Consider the following 23,014-nt stretch of genomic DNA (forward strand, 5'->3'; position numbering starts at 1 on the left):
GTGAGAAAATCCCTTATCTGCAAATATTAAAAAAAATGTTTATTCTCAATTCCAAATTTCTCTTTAATTACCTCAAAAGTAGATATTTCAGTATTAGATATAAGATCCCCTATAAACAGAATTCCTTTCTCATTCCAGTATTTGAAATATATATCTTGAAATATCTCTGGAAGTAATATATTATTTACTAGAGGGGAGTATCAAAGTATCCGCCCGATCCCTATCTTTTTCCTGACGGCAGTCCAGATCCTAAAAGCACCAAGCAGAACCTTAAATTTGACCCTCTTGAAATAGGTGTCAGGTTCCGCCTCTCAGGTTTCCTCGGAGTTGCGCTGATGCTCAATGGGGTCCACCTCTTGACTGCCCCAAGTCCGGAATGGAAATAAACACGGACTAGTGAAGTAGTCAAGCGAGGGAAGGAAAGGGTAGGGACTGCAGGGAGGGAGACCTGGAAGAAGAGACAAGAAAACACCCTATTAGTTCTTGTTGCTCACCCCCACCTATCACCTAAGACAACTGAGAACAGTGGAATTCCTATACAGTCAAAACCCCCTACCTGTAAAGGAAGAAAACGAAGCAAATGCTGCCAGAAGAGAGAAGGGGGTGAGTACACTGATTCAGCCTACCCAAGGAAAGCAATGACCAGGTCGTAGGGAAATGCAGTGTTCTTAGGGTCACCCTTCTTGTACCTTTTCTCTCTCCTGGAACAAATAAACAATTAACGTGCAGGTGTACGTGATGAGCTATTTCGTGGCATAGAAATCATCAACGGTAAAGCAGTGTCTTATAAACCCACGTCTATACGGGCTGAGCCCCTCAGCCGTCTCTGTACCAGAAACGTAGGGTCTTTGTTTCCTGGGACACGTCTTGTTCCCTGCGTGGAGATACCAGTCTTTCCACTCGTCGAGTGCCCAATCACCACAATCTGGTGTGGTAGGGCTTCTTACGTTCCTCTGCAATGGAACGGGGTAACTGTCCCTTCCAACAGAGGAGCGTACGATCAAGGTGAAGGCTTTAGGCTTTCAAGTGTTCCCCTGCTTGAGGCCTGGGCAAATGGTCTCGACAACAGAGAGACAAGCGCGGTGTTCCTCTTACCTCAGATGACACACTGCGGCGGACAAGAGCAATGAAGAAACGAAAAGAGGAGAGCCGAAAAGCTCTCTTGCAAGCGACGTGATTCAAGTGCCCCTCCGGGAGGAACAGAATGAACGGGGCTGCCAGGCGCTCCTCTGCATGAGATGCGGAAAGCAGTCTCGCCAATGGAGGAGCGCGTGCGGGGATAACCACACCCTCTCAATCACAAACTCTCCTGAAGTACTCACGGTACCGGGACTGGATGAGGAGGCTCCGTGATCGGGTCAGGAACTGCCAAGAAGAAGTCGGGACTAAGGCTCTGGGAAGAATATCCAGCACAGCTTGTTCTTCCGGCAGGGTAAAGTAGCGGAGCGACGCACGGCGTCCAAGTCACGTGGGGCGTGACTCGCGCCTTGCCTGTCGGGAGCTGTAGTTCCCGAACGGAATCCGGGTAACATGGTAGTCTTTGTGTGGGCAGTCAGTGTTTACCGGGCGCGCTGCCTGACAATAGGCATAATCTATATGACGCATAAGGAGTCCTCTGGCTTCTACCACATAGATTAAATGATAAATTGATATTTCCCCACATCCCAAATTTTCCCCTTTCAGCAGCTCGACCATCTGTTTCAGAGCTGTTACCCAGTAGTAGATTTGAAAATTGGGCAGAGACCACCCTCCCCGGTCTCTGGCCCATAGAAACCACGCAACTAACTGATTTAACTTCTGGAGCCAGATTTTATTTAACTCTAAAGGAATCGCTCTAAAATAGTATAACATTTTGGGTAAGAATATCATTTTAATGACATTATTCCTCCCAATTAATGTCAAATGTAAATTATTAATTCTCCGAGAGTCTGATTTGCTTTTCGGTAACAGTGGTTTCAGATTGATATCAACAATATCCTCTGGTTTAGAGCTTATTTCTATACCTAAATATCTGGCACTCTGTACTATCCACTGGTCCACTAATGTAATTTTGTCATTGATAACAATTTGAGCTTTGTGTTCGTTCAAATGATATCTAGATATATTGCCAAATTGTATTGTTAAATTGTTTATTTCTTCAAGAGCAGAGCGGGGAGTAGATGTCATAATAGCTAAATCATCAGCATATGCCAACATTTTAACACACCCCCCCTCTAGCATGAACAGGTTGAATTCTTTGATCTTCCAGAATTTTCCTAATCAAAGGATCAATATAAATGGTGAATAATAAAGGGGAGCACGGACATCCTTGTCTCGTGCCAGGTGCTATATTAATTATCCCCAAATGAGCTCCCATCAATACAATTCTAGCGGTTGGGTCTTTGTACATACTTTGAATAGCTTTTATAAATCCTTCCCCTATACCATTTTGTTTCATGACGGCCCATAAAAAAGGCCAGGAGACCCTTTTAAAAGGCCATAGGGTCTCCTGTAACCTTGGTATAATCAAATACGGCTATTGTCCGACGGATGTGGTCAATAGCTTCCCGGCCGGGAAACAAACCATGCTGCTGGGGAGATATAATTTTTTTTAATAACTGACGCTAATCTATTTGCGAGAATCTTGGAATAGATTTTAATGTCGCTATTGATCAAAGTAATGGGTCTATATGCCCCAGGGTCAGTCACCACTTTACCTTTTTTTAGAAATATTACAATCTTAGCTGGCTTCCAAGACTCTGGAGGTATGTCCCCACTCTGCACTAAGCTAAACATCTCAAACAATATTGGCATCAATTGGGTCCGAAAAATCTTATAAAACTCGCCTCGTAAGGAATCAGTCCCGACCGCTTTGCCAGGCGGAAGTGATTCAATAGCTGTTTGTAGTTCCTCCAGCCTAATCGGATCATCTAACATATTCTGGTCTAAAGAAGTCAGTTGATCTAATTTAATCTGATTGAGATACCCCTCAATTTCAGCTTGGGTCCCACAATTATCATTTACATCTTCCTAATATAGCTTCTGATAAAACGTTTGGAATGCCAAGAGTATTGCTCCCGAATCACTTACCAAACCAATGTCAGGATCTAGAATTCCTGTAATACGTGTTTGTGTCTCCTTTTCTCTAGCCCGAACAGCCAACACATGACCCACCCTTTCATTGCTCTCTTAAGGTTTAGACCGCCAGGCTAGATATCTACCAGCTGATTTGGCAAGTGAAATTTCGGTTATGGCAGGTTTCGCAATTGTGATCTTAGTTTGTGCTACATCAGCTTCCCCGCCCTCCGATAAGACCTTACCAAGATTAGTCTCAGCCTTTCCCAGTACTTCATACAGCTCCTTAATCTTATTCTTCTCTTTCTTTTGGGTCTCCCAACCAAATTTCGTCGTCTCCCCCTAATAACCCCTAAATAACATTTTGAATACTCGTACTTCCCACATTCTCCTCTAAAAACTTAGGAATCCACTTTCCCATATAGTAGGTATAAGAATTGTCATTAAACAAGGCCCTATTAAAAGTCCAGCTGTTTGCTTGAGTTTTGCATTTAATATTAGCTTCAAGTACCAGGGGATTATGGTCGGACATAACTCTTGGAAATTTAAAAATCTGACTACCATGAAGCATACATTGAGAAATAAAAAAATAATCCAGTCTTGCATGGGTTCTGTGTGGGGCAGAAAAATAAGTAAACCCTGGATCATTTCTCTCCAATTGTGCCCATACATCTACTAGTCCATGCAACTCCTTTAATTGGGATAGAGATTTAAAAACTATTGGTTTCCACCACTGATACGCTATCTCAGGATGATTAGATAACAAACAGCCCAGATTTATATTAAAATCACCACATAATATGATTGGAAATGGCCAGCCCACCAATTCTAAACTCAACCAGTTAAACATTTCGGGGTCGTCTAATACCGGTCCGTAGACAGAGCATAATGTGAACATGTTGCTATCGCTTGAACATTGTACAATTACCCATCTACCAAATTTATCCGAGAGAGATTGTGAGAAATTACCAATACCACACCGTGCAAATATTGCAACACCTTTAGTTCTGACCTCTTGCTTCGTCCACAAAGTTAATTGATACCCATCCAGATTCATGATTTTGCTTCTACCTGCTTCTTTATGCGTTTCCTGAAGGCAGATAATATCTGCCATCAGGATTTGAACGTCCTCACTTATCCTACGCCTTTTTACAGGGTCATTCAATCCACAAATATTAATGGAGGCTATCCTAATTCTCCCCATTAGGAATGGAAGACAAATCTAGATACATTAGAGCCGTTAAAGTCTAAACATGACACATCTAAACAATCAAAAACAACACCGTATAAAATCTCCCTTTTGCCTGTTCGGATCCACCCCCTTGCCCCCCCACACCCCACCCCACCCTTCACTAAGGCAAAAAATGTCCTCAGACCCTTGTGATGCCTCCCGCGTTCCAATGTGCGCCCCTGTCACTCCCCAACCTATCTAAAAAACCAATACAGTTTAGAACAAATTAGAACACAATAAACAGTATGCCCATATCTTTTTGAAAAAAGAGAAAAAAAACAGGAATTCACAGACTTAATCACAGACTTAATCAGCCACCAGTTAATTCCTGCACATAGTTCTGAGCCTGGATCTCGGAGGTGAATAGCCTAACCTTCCCCTGACAGATACCTTTCAACCGTGCAGGATTCATTAAATATACTTCACTTCCAAGTTTTTGGAAGGGGCTAATCATCTGCCGCAAACGCCATCTTCTTTCTACTGTTGTGTGGCAGAAATCTGTCCGTACAAAAATTGTCTGCCACTCAGCTGTTTTCTTTGCATCCGGTCTTGCCTTTTCAAATATCGCCTGAAGCAATAAAAAGTTTCCCAAAAAAATTAGAATTGCTCAGGGTCTGGGGTTGGGGCCAGAATTACTTTTCAACATCATGGGAAATCTATGTACACGCTGAATCTCTACTTCCCAGTTCCAGTGTGAAAGGCAGCTTTAAAGAGTCTCAGCACAAATCCACCTATATCATTCCCTTCGGCTTCCCTACCCAGCGGGGTGGTGGAATAGTCCCATTAAAGGTGCTCACTAGTTTCCGGATGAAAGGTTGCTCTAAAAGAAAAAGTTCTGATGGGCAGGAGCCCATCAGAACTTTTTCTTTTAGAGCGACTGATAACCCTCTTTAGAGTGTCTGTTGTCGTGGGAGGGCTGTCACTTTCATCCCCCGAAGAATCCATATCTGTATTATCAGGGTCGCGAACATTGTTGAGATCCGATTCATCAGTTAAAGAACAAAAGTTCTCTCCATCCGGAGTACCGGGCATTTTATCCCCTGCCTCATGCTGATCACTAATACAATCCTTGCGCTCTGGAGGAGCTGCTTTTCCCATTTTATCATCCAGTTCTTTATTGCCAAACATCGCTTTTACATCCCCCATTTGGGCATTCAAGGCATTAGAAGCATTAAACACATTGCATACCTCAGGGGGATTTAGGGGTTCAGATGTAGCCGTCCCTCCTGCTATATCCGATACAATGTTGCTAATAATGTTTCTAGCAATGTCTATGTCTCTCGCCACCGATTTACTTGGTATTTTATCTTCTAACAGGGGTTTAGCCAGTCTTCCGCTTACCCCTTGCCCCGAAAACATCCCGGGGATCGTCTGTGTCTTTGCTTTCGTAGCACCGTCAGCAAAACACGGTTCATCGCCGGGAGCTCCATCTTTGCTCTCCGCCCTCTCCACCCTCTCCTGGGTAGGTGTGCGAGAAACCTCTAATTCCCTGGGAGTAGCCAGCTTCTTAGGCGCTGCTAAGGTCTTAGCACCGGTCGCTCCTTCCCTCGGAGCGGGTTTCCGCGGAGCCATCCTGCCTAGCCGTGGACTCCGCCGCTGACTCCCAGCAAACACCGCCCACAAAGACAACAGGTATGTCCGGCTTCTCCGAGCACCGATAACAAACACCGTTGACGCTGATGCCGATGCTCGTTGCAATAGTTTATGCAAATCTTGCTGGGAGATCATTCGGTCTCGGGACTCTGGTTTCGGTTCAGCTTCAGTTAAGCTTTTTCACCGCCGTGGCTCAACTGGGCATCAATTTCGCTAAAATTCCATCAAGCAGCACAGCGGTCAGGGAGTGACTCTTGCACTGGTCACGCAGCCGCCATCTTGCCTTTACCAAATAATTTTTACTTCCAACAATACAACATTTGTTCGCTCCTGAGTACAGCCACACTGAACGCTGTCCTCACTGGAACTGCGATCACGTATAGGCCAAAGACAGTACACCCTGAAGTACTATTCCAACAATTTAAAATTGTCTACGAACAGTCCTGAGTAATTGAAGTATGATTAGCAGGACATCAATAATCAATGTGTGGTATGTGGTGATTATGTATATGTAATTATTTGAGACCTATTCATCATTCAAGACATTTCAATTATTATGATGTACACATTTGTATCTAAATTGTTATAAGCACACATCTATAAAAATACACATCTATAATTGCACATCTAACTAGAAAATGCACATCTATAAACTTCTAGAAAATTGACATCTATACTAAATCTTGTGTCAACTATAAACTATTATGTAACTTTATAACCACATTTAAATATTGATGAATCAACAGTTTAAAACAATATGTTTTATAAGGGCGAGATGTGTGCTACAAGAGAGTGTACATCTCAGCATAAGCTTGATATTTAATTGTCCATGAATACTTGGCAGAATTTAAGAGTGTCCATTAAAGTAGTCAGGCAAACATTTTTCTTGAACGGGAATTACATTTGCAGACCTAGATCAGCCAGAACAACATCATTACATTGATGCCAAATACGACGACATCCAACAATAAAGCCATTACATTTTACAGTGTTACATTTGGTGAGATCTTTGATTTGCTGTGACAGATCCTGATAGTATTTAACTTAACTCTCAAAAGCTAATTCAAGGGATTTCTGTGAGTTTTCATAACAAATTGAAACACCAGTCACTACAGCTGTACTATTTTTGGTAAACACTACTTCTGGTTTTCGTAGTTCACCTTGATTATTCTTAAAATGAGGTTCCCTATATGCCATCCAAACACACCTTTTTGCTCTATCAATGAGCAATTCCAGAATTTTATTATGTCTTTTTATCCTAATGTCCTTGGTTTTGGGACATGCACCTGAAATATGTGAAATTGTTTAGCAAACATCTTTACAGTGCCTACATGTAGCAAATGTGCAATTTCATCCCCTAGTGATGGTTTCTCTAATATATAAGACATTTGCTCTTAACATCAGCGCAGCTATGTACTGATTTTCTTTCATTTTGTTATGCTTGCTGATCCAAAAATTTGAGGTTGGATTACTTGCTAAATATTTTATACCATCACCTTGGACAGGGAGATTTGCCCATTTCTCAAATTCTTCTTTTCTCCAATCATATGTTGCTAACAAATTCAAATCATAACTCAGAAACCTACTAAAATGTTGAGTTTGTGTGTTTTAATGAGGTTATCAATTTTTTCATTGATTACTTCTCCTGCATACTTGAATGAATAAGCTATGTACAGATCTGGTGCTGCCCTGAGATACAATAGACAATTGACTTTATTTTGACTAATTGTTGTACATAGTTTTGGTATACTGAAACCCCCAAATGAAATTTTTGAATATAGGAGACCATCACATGTGTATGCAGGAAGGTGTAGAAAATTTTTGACATACTTTTTTATTGTTTGATCCAGAACATTTAAAGTTTTAGCTTCTGTTCCTGTCATTTCCAATTTAAATGACAGTTTAGGGATCAAGTAATGACACAAAATTTCAATTTTCTGCGTGGGCTTAAGTGGCAGATTATCAAGTTTTTGAGCCCAATTAACAAGAACCTCATTAATGTTGTTGTTGCTTGTATGGCCAGTGTGTGGATCAAAGTTCAATCCGAGGTATCTCTCACTTTCTCCTGTTTTTCAAAGTGCCATGGTTTACAGTTGTTAATCAGAATTTTATCTTTATGGTGACTGATATAAAATCCATGTGTCTTTTTCACATTAAGTTTTAATCCTGTTGTTTTACTCAATTGTTCAATGATTTTTAGATTTGTAATCATTCCTTCCCAGGTGCTGCTGAGTACTGCGATGTCATCGGCAAAGGTGAGAGCGGTGATTTGCTCAATAAGACCATCTGATCCGAATGTGAAGCCCTTGCGTTTTTCTGAAGATCACAGTTCAGAGGATCCATGGCAATATTAAATAGCAGTGGGGATAGAGAGTCACCTTGTTTAACCCCAGATTTCATTGTTATTTCAGGAGTTGCTTTGTTGTTCTTTCCCTTGAAAAATGTCAGTGTATAAGTCTTTTTTTATGTCTCTGATGAATGATGGAACTCTGTGCCTTGCGAGACTCTGTATAATGTGACCATGGCTGACAGAGTCAAAGGCTTTTGAGATATCTATGAACACTACTGCTAATGAGTGACTGTTTTTTCGTTCCCCTTTTATGATATTTTGCAGAAGAGTCAGATTCTCGAGACAATCTCTCACCTTCATGAAGCCTTTTTGTCTTGTATTCAATTCAACAACAAGCATTTGCAATGCAATAGGTCTCGCATTTTCAAAGTTTAAAGTTATTGGTATTGTAAATGGCAATGTCCTTTATGTATTTGTTTTTAAAACCAACAAATAGATAAGAGGTTTGTTATTTATAATGACCGTAGGTGAAAGGTTAATGCAAAACGCTGCTAAAGGAGGAACTCCCGCGGACTGCTCTGGTTTTTAAAGGGCAGTGTATTTGTTAGGTGCTTAAATAATTTTATAGATTTTGTAACTTAATACAACACAATGTTTTCAACCCCCAAAAATTTTTACGTGCATAATACACACCAAAATATATGTTGTTTAATTAAAGCAGGGCGGGAGGAAGTCGAAATTGTGCTCTACAGCAGTAGCAGAGTCTAAGATGTTAAATAGAAACACCCTGTCACTCCTATCACCGTACACAGAGATGTTCCCAGGCTCGTCGCCTATTTCTTTGCAGCACAGCTTCCTTTGTTCTTATTCAAAGATGTCAACGGATGCTGCTTTGATGTATGCAACAACAAAATATATGCTGTTTAATTAAAGCACCATGGGAGGAGGCCCTGATTGTGCTGTCTCGTGTTAAGAGAGTCTCCCAGTGAAAATAAAAAAAACCCTGTCACTCCTATTACTGTACAAAGCGATGTTGCCAGGCTCGTTGCCTGTTGGTTTGCAGTTGGGCTTCGTTTGTTTTTATAATATTATACATTACAGTAGCGATAGCAGTGTGTGGTGCTTAAATAATTTTATATATTTTGTAAGTTTAACCCCTTCCATGCTGGGCGGATTCCCCTGCTGTGCTGATCTTTTCCTGCGCGGGCGTGGTCATGACGGAACGGTTCCGTCATGAGCACAGCTCAACCGTGGCTCATGACGGAACCGTTCCGTCATGAGCACCGAAGGGGTTAAATAATGTGATGTTGTTTCCCCTGTGTCAAGCAAACATTTACACTTCCTAACACTACCCTGCTGCCTCTCCCAGGAGATACTTCTTACGGGACAGATACATGCCCTCCAGCATTTGTTTACTGTCTGGTATGCATGTCTTTGAACGTTATCTATATTATCACCTTTTGTTAGTGATCAGTTAGCAGCTAAAAGCAAAGTGTTATGTTGTTTACACCATGCTGAGACATTGCGCCGCAGCAAAACATAGAACTCTGGTGGTAAAGCTGCCTTTAGGGTTGCAGGGTAAACAATTCACTTGAGGAATGACCACTTGAAATGCTGCCAGAGGTGGACCTCCCGCTGGCTGCTCTGGTTTTAAAATAGCAGTGTATCTTTTAGTTGCTTAAATAATTGTATTTATTTTGCAACTTAAAAAAACGTAATGTTTTCAGTAATAAAAACACCGTTTGCGTGCATAATACTTGCCCCCAGATATATCTGCTTGTACTGGGTATTGTAAATTATAGTACTGATAGCAGTTTACCCAGGTGGCACAGTAACTTAAAGCAACGTAATGTTTAAAAAAAAAAAAAAACACTGTTTACGTGTTTAATGTTTGCCCCCAGATATATTTGCCTGTACTGGGCATTGAAAATTACAGTATTGATAGCGGTTTACCCAGGTGGCAATCTAAACCTAATTTTGAGTAATCTGTGGGTAACTAACACCTTTCGTAATGACCAAAAAGTGACTGCAGCAGAGCGTCTCATTGCGTGTGTGGAGAAATGTAATATCTGGACGCAGTTTGCATGCACATTTGGATTCTTAGAAAATGGAGAGAGATGCGACCAGACCATCAAAAGGATGGGCTACAAGGAAGGGATGGAATCCTTGTAGCAGAGGGGAATGCAAGGGCCAAATGAGCGGATGATAAATGATACAGACGAAAAGGAGACCGAATGAAAGTGAGGAAAAGGGAGGAAGGAGATGCGAGCAGAGCAAGGCTGTGCGAGAAGGGAAGTGTGGAATGCTTGGATCAGAGTGTAATGCAAAGGCCAGAGGAACGTATGCTGAATGAAAGTGACGAGAAGAAGACAGATTGAAAGTGAAAGAAAGGGAAGAGAGAGATGCAAGCAGAGCTGCGCAAGGCTGGGCGAAGAAAGGGAGGATTGAAATGCTTGGAGCGGAGCTAAATGAAACTGACGAAAAGGAGACCGAATGAAAGAAAGGAAGGAGGGAGATACGAGCAGAGCAGCGCAATAAACAATGCAGAAGGATGTCACCATGTGCCTTGCGCTCGGCTGGCACCTCGGCCATGTTTACTGCAAACACATGGGAATGCAAAGGCATTAATTCACCCCGATGGCTCTGTGTGCCTTCAAGCCCTGTGGCGTCTGTAGTCTGTTTCCGGAGCGAATTAAAGATTCAAGCGCCCGATAATGCGTGAGACATTCTGCTAGTATCTTGTGTGTTGTCTTAAAAATGTGACCAATGTCTAATTTGTAAAACATCCTTAAAAAAACATGACAGTGTTGTGTTTGTATATCCCACTCTTTTTGTAAATTGTATTCTAATACACTTACTCTTACATCGACTATTACATCAAGTACAATCTGTAAACTAATGCAGGAAGGGCACAACCGAGTGTCGTTATATTTGTACACTTCCAAAAATGCAATCTAAACCTAATTTTGAGTAATCTGTGGGTAACACCTTTCGTAATGCACAAAAAGTGACTGCAGCAGAGCATCTCATTGCGTCTGTGGTCTAATGTAAAATGTGGACGCTGTTTGCATTCCAATTTGGATTAATCTGTGGTTAACAACTGATCTAATTTACAACAAGTGACTGCGGCAGAGCGTCTCATTGCGTGTGTGGTGTAATGTAATATTTGGACGGAGTTTGCATGCACATTTGGATTCTTAGGAAATGGAGAGAGATGTGACCTGACCCTCAAAAGGATAGGGTACAAGGAAGGGTTGGAATGCTTGGGACAGAGGGGAATGCAAGGGCCAAAGGGGCGGATGATGAATGAAACTGACGAAAAGGAGCGGATGATGAATGAAAGTAACCAAAAAGGAGACCGACTGAAAGTAATGCTTGTTATTTATTAAGTAAGCTGAATAACAGCGCGCAGTCTTTTCATAGCGGGGGCAATAATGGAACCAAGGCAGATGTAGACAAGGGAATGTGCCGAGGATCACAGTTTTCTTTTTAAACTGGAATGCGAGCGTAGGTTTCAAGGTTGGGTTGAAAGTCAACCTTCAGCAGCACGCACAGTCGGCAGAGGAGTCAGGGAAGGACAGACACGGGGGTTATGCTTTCATTCATGCACTCTCATCCGCACCGGTTTGTTTTGAGAGCAAAGTGAAGCAATATATTTATCTGTAACATGGCTTCAAACAGGTACGACCGGTCTGGTGCAGAGATAAATGCGCACACAGATCCGCATCATGGGTTTTGGAATACATGACGCCGGATGTGCTCTGCCTGGAGGGACGGTAGTAATGTGTCATGGGTTCCGCACGGGGGGTGGGGGAGGTGGTGCATGGCGCTCTGCGGCTGCTAATGCCCGCTGCTGCCCTTCATGATTTCACACAAAGCAAAGGGGCGGCATCGTTCCCAGCAACATAGTAAAACAAGCGCGCGCTGAAGCTGACGAGGAGGGAGTGGGAGGGGGGGTGGGGGCGGGCACAGTGGTGTGGCCACAGTTGTAATAAATCGCCACATCCCCTGAAGCGGGCGTCGTGGCGAAGTGAGATAAACTGGTGTGAAATAGCAGCAGGGAAGCGGGCGGAGAGGGGCTACGAGGGAGAGCGACGTAAAGCCATATGGCTGCTTTGCGCGCGTGCACGCCTCGTGCACTGTAGCTCTATGCCAGGGGAAGCACTTTCAAAAACTCACTTACAAAATGTCTCAAAGAGACAGCTTTCGCTGTCTCAGCGAGACCTAAAAATGAGTCTTTTAGTTAATATTTTTGTGAATAACTTCATGAATGCAGTATTAATGTAATTGGATGCCAATTACTGATTTTTTTAAGTTCACTAATCGATAAATTCTTAGGTATCAATATCGACCGGTTCTTTTTGATACTTTCTGGTACTCTTCTCATCGATAACCAAGATGATAAAATTCTGGGCAGCAGTCTTGGTTGCCTCCTATGCACTTTATTCAAGTTATTCAGACCAATCTTATCATGCCCCACTGCTTTCTTTAAATCTGAGTCATCGAAGGCATTAGTTATTTCGAGCAGTGTAGTTTCTTTACATACATTTCTAATTTCCCATTCATCCGGTATCCGATCAATCTCTATGAATTTAGGGTTTTTCTTGTTTTCTTTTTCAATTATGCCTTTGTAGTATTGGAAAATTTCATCAGCACTGATTTGGCAAGTGGCATCTTCTGCCCCATCAGTGATAATCCAGGCAATTTTCTTTTAGTCTTTTATAAACATTGCCTAGTATTCTTTATAGCTGGACTTGTTTTTCACTGATGTATTCTGGTGCTTATCTTGAGTTCACAGGTTCATTATTGAGTTCACTTACTGGTTCGCTACGATTTGCTGGTACAGGACTTATATCAGTGGTGTTTTCTGGGATATAAGTCACTATCTCATCCATCAGATCCATAGCAGCATCGTGTTGCTCTATGTTTTGGGTGTATTTCTCAACTTCTGTGATTCTATCCTCCAGCTCATCAAAGTTCTTGATTTTTTGCGCACGTTTGCAATTGATAAATTCTCTGCGCTTTTCTGTTGTTACTTCCACTGTAACCTCTGGTTCATCGCAAGAAACACTTGTTGCTTGCAGTACATCTTTTGGCGATTTTTTACTCTTATCTTTTCTAACTCTTCTTTTTTCTGCAATTTGTTTTCTGTTTTTATTGTCAAAATATGGAACCATTAGCGCATTAATATTTCTCTTGTTCTCATACACTTTTTCCAGTTCTGCTAAAAGCAGTATTTCTTCCTGTGACCATAATTTTGACGGTTTGCTGCTTGCTAGAGCTATTAGTCTATCCTCATTTTGCGCTCTTGGATGCGCATGATGAGCATTATGTGAAACTCCAATCTTTGTTCCAAATCTGAGGTCACAGAAGCTGCACAGGAATGGCAGCTCTCCTTTTTTAGGTCTTCCTTTACATTTGGTAGAATGGCATGCAATATTGTGGTATTCAGCTTCTTTGTCACAATTTGTGCAATATGCTTAAGATGGAAGCCTTTGTGCTAGTTGGAGACAGGCTTTCTCAGTTCTTTAAAAGTTCCCAATATGTCTCCACACAAGTCACATTTATACTTTTCGTATGGGTATTTCCAATATGTGACTTTTTTTGTGTAGTCACTTTTCTTTGTTATTCTTTGCTGACCTCGTACATATTGGGTAGATTTTCAAAGTTGGTTGTAACAATGTCATTCTTGGCTGAGGAGGCCACAAACTCAATGGTTTCTCTGAGGTCTACGGTTGTGTCTTCTTCTGCTACAGAGGGTAAACTAGGGCCTATATTGTGATCTGAATCGTGGTTGCTTGTTGCATTGTTCGAAATGGGTGCTGGTTTGTCAAATTCGGTGAGGAGGTTAATGATTTCTGGAAAAGACAGCACCTCCTTATGCCATCTTAACAGGGTTTTTAACCTCCAGGAACTACCCCATCTGGAATTGTGTTTGTTTGCTTCGCCATTTCTCACTATCATGCTCATCGCCATGATAGAACCTTGTTTGGCCTGTCTCCATAGACTTCTCTACGCAGAGTCTAGCACTAAAGAGGCAGTTACCTGCGGGACCGCTGGGAGGTAAAGGCCACTACTACTGAGAATAGGTTAAGAGCGTCATAGTTACTCCCGCCGTTTACCTATGCTTCATTGAATTTCTTCACTTTGACATTCAGAGCACTGGGCAAAAATCACCTCGCGTCAACACACACCTCGGGCCTTCGCGATGCTTTGTTTTAATTAAACAGTCGGAATCCCCTGGTCCGCACCAGTTCTAAGTCAGCTGCTAGGTGCCCGCCGAGACAGAACACTGGCCCGCGGCCCTGGGGAGGAGGCATGGGGAGAGGCGACCACCACAACTGGGGCAATCCACAGGAAGCGACTCTGAGACTCCGAGAGGACCAAATCCCAGCGTGCCGGGGGCCGCTACCGGCCTAACACGATCCGCGGGGTGAGCCTCGATCACAAGGACTTGGGCCCCCTGAGCGACGCCGGGGAGTCGGTCTTCTGTATGCCACATTTCCCGTGCCCACTGCTGGGCGGGGATTCGGTGCTCGGCTCTTCCCTTTTCACTCGCTCTTACTGGGGGAATCCGGGCTAGTTTCTTTTCCTCCGCTTAGTAATATGCTTACATTCAGCGGGTCACCACTTCTGATCTGAGGTCGTAGTCGGAAGAAAACACCGGAGTGTCGGGGGAGCCGCCAGTGGAGACCAGGCCCCTGTCAGAGCAGGGGCCTGGCGGCCCGGCAGCATGCAGGCCCTCTGTCCCTGGATCAGATCTGGATGTAGTTTGCCCTCCCTGGGAAGCAGGCCGCAGAGGTGGGCACCCGAGGCATGTGTGCACGGGCAGCCGGTGGAATACCACAGACAGCCAAGTGCGACACACAGCCAGGCACCCTGGGACGGGCCCGGGGTGGACCAGACGCCGGAAACCCCCCCTCCCTGCCGAGGCAGGGAAGCGGGGCTAGGCATGCCGGCGGCGTACCTCCGCGGCAGGACCCGGTGAGGGACCCTGCCACAGGCGATCGGTGGGTCTGACCTTGTGGGGGGACGAAGGGAAGCGGAGCTAACCCTGCGACAGCCCCAGCTGCATCCCGGGGAAGCCCCGGGGCGATTGACGATCGAGTGACCCTCAGACAGGCGTAGCCCCGGGAGGAACCCAGGGCCGCAAGGTGCATTTGAAGTGTCAATGATAAATGAGTCCTGCAATTCACACTAATTCTCACAGCTAGCTCTGTTCTTCATCGACGCACTAGCCGAGTGATCCACCGCCAAGAGTCACAGGCAACTTTTTGAAAACGTTCGCCCACCTGCGGGTGCAGGAGAGGTGGGAGGAAGGCGACGCCATTCATCCACCGCCCGCACGGTGAGACAGCCCTGGCGCCCCATTTAAGCCTTCACCTCTGGGAGTCAGACTGCACCGTTGGGAGAAAAAAACATTACAAGGCGCTCGGCCTGGGAGTCCTACCCACCCGCGAGTGAGGAAGGGGGCTCCCAGTGTGACAGGAGCTGGCAGCCCCACAGCCGCCGGTCCCTCCTGGAGTAACCGTGAGGGACCACATAAGTCTTCAAACCCCTCGGCCCGGGGATATGGGACCGGTTCGAACCGGGTACCTGGCAATGAGGGAGGGTCGCCCCACCTGCACGTCAGCCGTCCATCGCCAGGCAGCCCCGAGCCGTGCCGGCGGGCTGGCGTTTTCATCCCACCCCACCCTTGCCCGGGTCAGAGGTGCCGGAAGGGAAGAGCCTGGCAGCTCCCCATCCCGCACGCCTCCCACCGAGAGGAGCCGGGGTCCCTTCGCAGGCCCTCTGCCCCTTCTCTTCCAGGCTGCCCTGCCACGGGAGAAGGGCCAGCCCTCAGTCGCCTGGATCACGGTCGAGCTGGGACTTGGGTGCAGGAGGGCCCAGCCGGTGGTAGGGCCTTTAGAGGGGGGTGGTACCAGTCCGGGGATGCATTGTTATTTGGTTCCACCCCCACAGCGGGAGTCGTGCCGGGTGAGCTTGGGTTCTGTCTCGGGAGGGCCTACCGCTGTGCCCCTCCCAGAGAGAGACAGGGGCCGCCCCCCTTCCCCAGTCCCTCACGCGTCGGTTGGGTCCTCCCCAGTGGAAGAGGCCCACCGAAGGTCCGGTCCTCACCCAAGTGCCCCATGCGGCCGCAGACCGGACCGCCGGCCAGGGTGCGCCAAGGCAGGGCTGGGCCCTCTGCCTATGGTGTGTGCTTGCAGAAGGCAGCCGAGGGCTTCGGCTGGAACCGTCGGTTGCTCGGGCCCCTCCACCGTTAATGATCCTTCCGCAGGTTCACCTACGGAAACCTTGTTACGACTTTTACTTCCTCTAGATAGTCAAGTTTGATCGTCTTCTCTGCGCTCCGCCAGGGCCATTGCCGACCCTGGTGGGTCGTTCCAAAGACCTCACTAAACCATCGAATCGATAGTAGCGATGGGCGGTGTGCACAAAGGGCAGGGACTTAATCAATGCGATCTTATGACCCGCACTTACTGGGAATTCCTCGTTCATGGGAAATAATTGCAATCCCCAATCCCTATCACAAACGTCGTTCAGCGAGTTACCCGCACCTGTCGGCGAAGGGTAGACACACACTGATCCGTTCAGTGTAACGCGTGTGCAGCCCCGGACATCTAAGGGCATCGCAGACCTGTTATTGAGCGATCTCGTGTGGCTGAACGCCACTTGTCCCTCTAAGAAGTTGGACGCCGTCCGCTGGGGGTCGCGTAACTAGTTATCATGGAGGAGTCTTGTTCATTATCAGAATTAACCAGACAAATTGCTCCACCAACTAAGAACGGCCATGCACCACCACCCACAGAATCGAGAAATAGCTATCAATCTGTCAATCCTTTCTATGTCCGGGCCGGGTGAGATTTCCCGTGTTGAGTCAAATTAGGCCGCAGGCTCCACTCCTGGTGGTGCCCTTCCATCAATTCCTTTAAGTTTCAGCTTTGCAACCCTACTCCCCCTGGAACCCAAAGACTTTGTTTTACCGGAAGCTGCTCAGCGGGTCATGGGAATAATGCTGCCGGATCGCTAGTTAGAACTAAGACGGTATCTGATCGTCTTTGAACCTCAGACTTTCGTTCTTGATTAATGAAAACATTCTTGGCAAATGCTTTCGCTTTGGTTCGTCTTGTGCCGGTCTAAGAATTTCACCTCTAGCGGCACAATACAAATGCCCCCGGCCTTCCACTTAATCATGCCCCAGTTCCAAAAAACAACGAAATAGAACCCGAGTCCTATTCCATCATTCCTAGCTGAAGTATTCATGCGACCGGTCTGCTTTGAGCAGGCGGGAGCTTCAGAAGCCCAAGACACTCAGTCAAGAGCATCAAGGGTGTGCCGAGAGGCAGGGGCTGGGACAGGCGTTAGTTCGGCTCGCGGCGGACCGCCAGCTCGATCCCAAGATCCAGCTACGAGCTTTTTAACTGCAGCAGCTTTAATATACACTATTGGAGCTGGAATTACCATGGCTGCTGGCACCAGACTTTCCCTCCAATGGATCCTCGTTACAGGATTTAAAGTGTACTCATTCCAATTACAGGGCCTCGAAAGAGTTCTGTATTGTTATTTTTTGTCACTACCTCCCTGAGTCGGGAGTGGGTAATTTGCACGCCTCCTGCCTTCCTTGGATGTGGTAGCCGTTTCTCAGAATCCCTCTCCAGAATCGAACCCTGATCCCCCGTTACCCGTGGTCACCATGGTAGGCACAGAAAGTACCATCGAAAGTTGATAGGGCAGACATCCGAATGTATCGTCACCATCACGGGGATGTGCGATAGGCCCGAGGTTATCTAGAGTCACCAAAGCGGCCGGGTGAGCCCAGATTGGTCTTGGTCTGATAAATGCACGCATCTCGGTAGGTCAGCGCTCATCGGCATGTATTAGCTCTAGAATTACCACGCTATCCAAGTAACAGATGGAGCGATCAAAGGAACCATAACTGATTTAATGAGCCAATCGCAGCTTCACTGTACCGGCCGTGTGTACTTACAAGTGCATGGTTTAATTTTTGAGACAAGTATATGCTACTGGCAGGATCAACCAGGTAGCCACACCTGCTGACAGGAACTACCAGCGCCAGCCCGGGAGGGGTGTTCCAGCATACCTTCCCCCTAGTAATCTGGAGGAAAGCTACCCCTCTTTCTGGTAACCCGTGTGTACCGAGTGACAGAGGGGACCCAGGGTGTGGAGCCCTGGCTGGGATCAGGGAGGCAAATGAGCCCCCATCGGGACTTCCAGAGCAGCCCGGCCATCTGGTCGCCCCATTGGAAAGCATTGCGTGCGACCAGATGACCAAGGGGAAAGGTGCGAGCAGATGGCCGGGACCGAAAGGATGCCCGCCCCTGAACCGAGCCTTCGTAGCAGGGCTCCCGTCTGCCCTAGCCGGGCTCGGGGGCACCGCTTCCCAGGGGGGCTCGGGAACCCCGGCTGGGCCTCAGGCATGGGGAGGACTGCCAGAGCTCTCAGGCCCGGACGTCCGGGGGAGGACTGCCCAGGACCCATGGACCCCAGCTAGGCCTCAGGCACAGGGAGCCCACAGGAGCTCTCGGCCCAATGGAGCCCATCTGGGGCACTTTGCCATGGGCCTGAGGAGGGAGCCCCCCGGACAGAGGGGAGGTGTTGTCCGGGCATAGCCCATCTGGTCCCCGGCAAAGAACTGCCAGCCCAAGAGGGGTGTTTTGGCATACCCTGTCCCCAGTAATCCAGAGGAAAGCTACCCCCTTTTTCTGGGAACCCGTGCACACCGCGAGACTCAGGGGACCCTAGACTCGGACGCGCCCAACCTCCTGGAGCCCCGGCTGGGATCGGGGAGGCAAATGAGCCCCCATCGGGAATTCCAAGGCAGCCCGGCCATCTGGTCGCCCCATTGGAAAGTATTGTGTGGGACCAGATGGCTGAGGGGGAAAGGTGCGACCAGATGGCGGGCACCATAAGGATCCCCGCACAAGCCGAGCCTTTGCAGTAGGGCTCCCGCCTGCCCTTGTAGGGCTCGGGGGCTCTGCTTCCAGGGGGGCTCAGGGATCCTTGCTGGGCCTCAGGCACGGGGAGGACTGCTGGAACTCTCGGACCCGGACGCCCGGAGGAGGACTGCCCAGGACCCATGGACCCCAGCAAGGCCTCAGGCACAGGGAGCCCACAGGAGCTCTCGGCCCAATGGAGCCCATCCCGGGAACTTTGCCATGGGCCTGAGGAGGGAGCCCCCCGGACAGAGGGGAGGTGTTGTCCGGGCATAGCCCATCTGGTCCCCGGCAAAGAACCGCCAGCCCAAGAGGGGTGTTTTGGCATACCCTGTCCCCAGTAATCCAGAGGAAAGCTACCCCCTTTTTCTGGGAACCCGTGCACACCGCGAGACTCAGGGGACCCTAGACTCGGACGCGCCCGACCTCCTGGAGCCCCGGCTGGGATCGGGGAGGCAAATGAGCCCCCATCGGGAATTCCAAGGCAGCCCGGCCATCTGGTCGCCCCATTGGAAAGTATTGTGTGGGACCAGATGGCTGAGGGGGAAAAGGTGCGACCAGATGGCGGGCACCGTAAGGATCCCCGCACAAGCCGAGCCTTTGCAGTAGGGCTCCTGCCTGCCCTTGTAGGGCTCGGGGGCTCTGCTTCCAGGGGGGCTCAGGGATCCTTGCTGGGCCTCAGGCACGGGGAGGACTGCTGGAACTCTCGGACCCGGACGCCCGGAGGAGGACTGCCCAGGACCCATGGACCCCAGCTAGGCCTCAGGCACAGGGAGCCCACAGGAGCTCTCGGCCCAATGGAGCCCATCCCGGGAACTTTGCCATGGGCCTGAGGAGGGAGCCCCCCGGACAGAGGGGAGGTGTTGTCCGGGCATAGCCTATCTGGTCCCCGGCAAAGAACCGCCAGCCCAAGAGGGGTGTTTTGGCATACCCTGTCCCCCGTAATCCAGAGGAAAGCTACCCCCTTTTTCTGGGAACCTGTGCGCACCGCGAGACTCAGGGGACTCTAGACTCGGACGCGCCCGACCTCCTGGAGCCCCGGCTGGGATCGGGGAGGCAAATGAGCCCCCATCGGTACTTCCAGGGCAGCCCGGCCATCTGGTCGCCCCATTGGAAAGTATTGTGTGGGACTAGATGGCTGAGGGGGAAAAGGTGCGACCAGATGGCGGGCACCATAAGGATCCCCGTACAAGCGAGCCTTTGCAGTAGGGCTCCCGCCTGCCCTTGTAGGGCTCGGGGGCTCTGCTTCCAGGGGGGCTCAGGGATCCTTGCTGGGCCTCAGGCATGGGGAGGACTGCTGGAACTCTCGGACCCGGACGCCCGGAGGAGGACTGCCCAGGACCCATGGAGCCCTGCCTGGCCACTTTGCCATGCGACGGGCTGGAGGAGGGAGCCCCGGGTGGTGGGGTTTCTGGGAACCTGTGCACACTGTGAGCCTCAGGGGACCCTAGGCCCGGACTCGCCCAACCTCCTGGAGCCCTGACTGGGATCATGGAGGCAAATGAGCCCCCATCGGGACTTCCAGGGCAGCCCGTCTATCTGGTCACCCCATTGGAAAGCATTGCGTGCGACCAGATGGCCGAGGGGTAAAAGGTGTGACCAGATGGCTGGGACCGAAAGGTCGCCCGCCCCGAGCCGAGCCTTCGTGGTAGGGCTCCCGCCTGACCTTGCAGGGCTCGGGGGCACTGCTTCCCGGGGGGCACGAGGTCCCCGGCTGGGCCTCAGGCATGGGGAGGACCACCGGAGCTCTTGGGCCCGAATGCCCGGGGGAGGACTGCCCAGTACCCATGGAGCCCTTCCCAGGCACTTTGCCACGCCGTGGGCCAGAGGAGGGAGCCCCCGAATGGAGGGGAGGTGTTGTCTGGGCATAGCCCATCTGGTACCCGGCAATGAACCGCCAGCCCGGGAGGGGTGTTCCGGCATACCCTGCCCCTAGTAATCCAGAGGAAAGCTACCCCTCTTTCTGGTAACCCGTGCGTGCCGAGTGACAGAGGGGACCCAGGGTGCAGAGGCGCCCGACCTCCTGGAGGCCTGGCTGGGATCGGGGAGGCAAATTAGCCCCCATCGGGACTTCCAGGGCAGCCCGGCCATCTGGTCGCCCCATTGGAAAGCATTGGGTGCGACCAGATGGCCGAGGGGTAAAAGGTGCGACCAGATGGCCGGGACCGAAAGAACACCCATCTGCCTGCCCTGAGCCGAGCCTTCATGGTAGGGCTCCCGCCTGCCCTTGCAGGTCTCTGGGGCTCTGCACCAGGGACCGTTGTCCCGGGCAGACGGACCCTTGGCAGGCCACAGGACTGGGGCTCCCACACCCCAGGCACTGACCGAAACCCAGGCCCCAGGGCCGGTCCCTGCTTCTCATTCCAGCCAGGTCGGGGAGATAGGGAAACCTGCCCTGGCACGAGGGACCCCTGTCCCTGACACATGGACCCTCAGCTGGCCATAGGACGTGGGCTTGTGTTCCTCACAATTTTTCCATTATTCCACGTAGTGGCATTACGCCAATTCTGGCCAACCCTAATAAGAACCCTCAGTGGTGAGGGTGAGACAGAGAATTTCCTTTTTCCTCCTGACAGTGTCAATTGTTCAATGGCTTCTTCTTTTCCTCCAGATGTGCTGCAGTTTCTCTTGTGATTCAAATAGATTTATAGAGACTCTTCCCTTTGCCACTAGAGATGCTATTTCTCTCATGATTTAGATCTTCCTTTGCGACTTAAATATATTACGAGTTCCGACTATGTACCCTACATTATTCCTTTGTGGCATTTGATGTTTATTCTACAGCAACTGATTTTTGAGATTTTGTAATAAAACCCTTTACCTTTTCCCTGATCCAGAACTCAGTTATTTGTGTTACTCAGCTAAATTTATGTTGGACCTAATGTTGAGGACGGTGGTGTTCTTATCGCAAGATCAAGGGACTCCAGCTGAGCCAATAAAGGTAATTTTGAGGTCATTACAATTTTAGGATACATTGAGTTTTTGGGGTACTGCTCCCACAAAGCTATTATTCTTATTAACAATAACAGTAATAGTAATAATAATAATATTATTGTTGTTATCTCTGGAAAACTTCAGTCACAGCCATTATTCCATCTGGCCAAACAGGAGCATCTCTGAATCACATCTCTGAACTGGCATTGTGGACTGGCCTAGTTTGTCTATCAAGTCACACTTCCACAAAATCACTAGGTCCTGTGTAACACTTGAGTCTCAACAGGAACACACATACAGAGCATGTGCCCTCCTAATAATCATACTCCCTTCAGTGACAAAGTCACTGAATAGGGCCTGGTTTTAGAAATACTGAAGTCACATAAGGGCCTCTCAATAGTTATTAATTGGCGGAAATGGAGCAGATGGGACCATCTACTATAATATGACACATAGCAACAAAAACAGCAAAAATAATAATGAAAAGAACAGGAACATAGCGAGCAACAAAACAAAACAATAATATTAATAATGAAGATAATCATGATAGTGTATAACTGCAACAGTAACAACACCAATAATATTATGACTACTAATAATAAAATCAGTGATGCTTGTTAGCAATTACCATCTTTTGCATGGTATTCCACCAGATCGTTGTCTTCTGTTGTTGAACCTGTTTTTGTTGGCCATGGAACTCTGTGCACTTTACTTTTTAAACATGGTAAAATAGGTATACACCTGATTGGCACATTAGATTTGCTTCTAAGTCCCTATTATATGGTATCACTGGTACCCAGGGCCTGCAAGGTAAGTGCTACTAGTGGGCTGCAGCACTCATTGTGCCATTTACTTAAGTAGCCCTGCTAAACATGTCTCCACGCCTGCCAATTGCCCCTGCAGCCTGGGCACGCAGTTTTAAGCTGTCATTTTAATCTGGCAAAATCAACCTTTAGC

General features: G+C 47.9%; 1 non-coding gene and 1 pseudogene across 1 annotated transcript; both read right to left on the bottom strand.

The window, feature by feature from the left end:
* Positions 1-15,276: 15,276 nt before the first annotated feature.
* LOC146854028 (5.8S ribosomal RNA) lies at positions 15,277-15,430 on the bottom strand. Its single transcript, XR_014959154.1, has one exon. It is a non-coding gene; the product is annotated as a 5.8S ribosomal RNA (ribosomal RNA).
* Positions 15,431-16,429: 999 nt separating this feature from the next.
* LOC146854029 (18S ribosomal RNA) lies at positions 16,430-18,213 on the bottom strand (annotated as a pseudogene).
* Positions 18,214-23,014: the final 4,801 nt, after the last annotated feature.

Source organism: Triturus cristatus, chromosome 4_1, assembly GCF_964204655.1.
Source record: "Triturus cristatus chromosome 4_1, aTriCri1.1, whole genome shotgun sequence".
Taxonomy (NCBI): domain Eukaryota; kingdom Metazoa; phylum Chordata; class Amphibia; order Caudata; family Salamandridae; genus Triturus; species Triturus cristatus.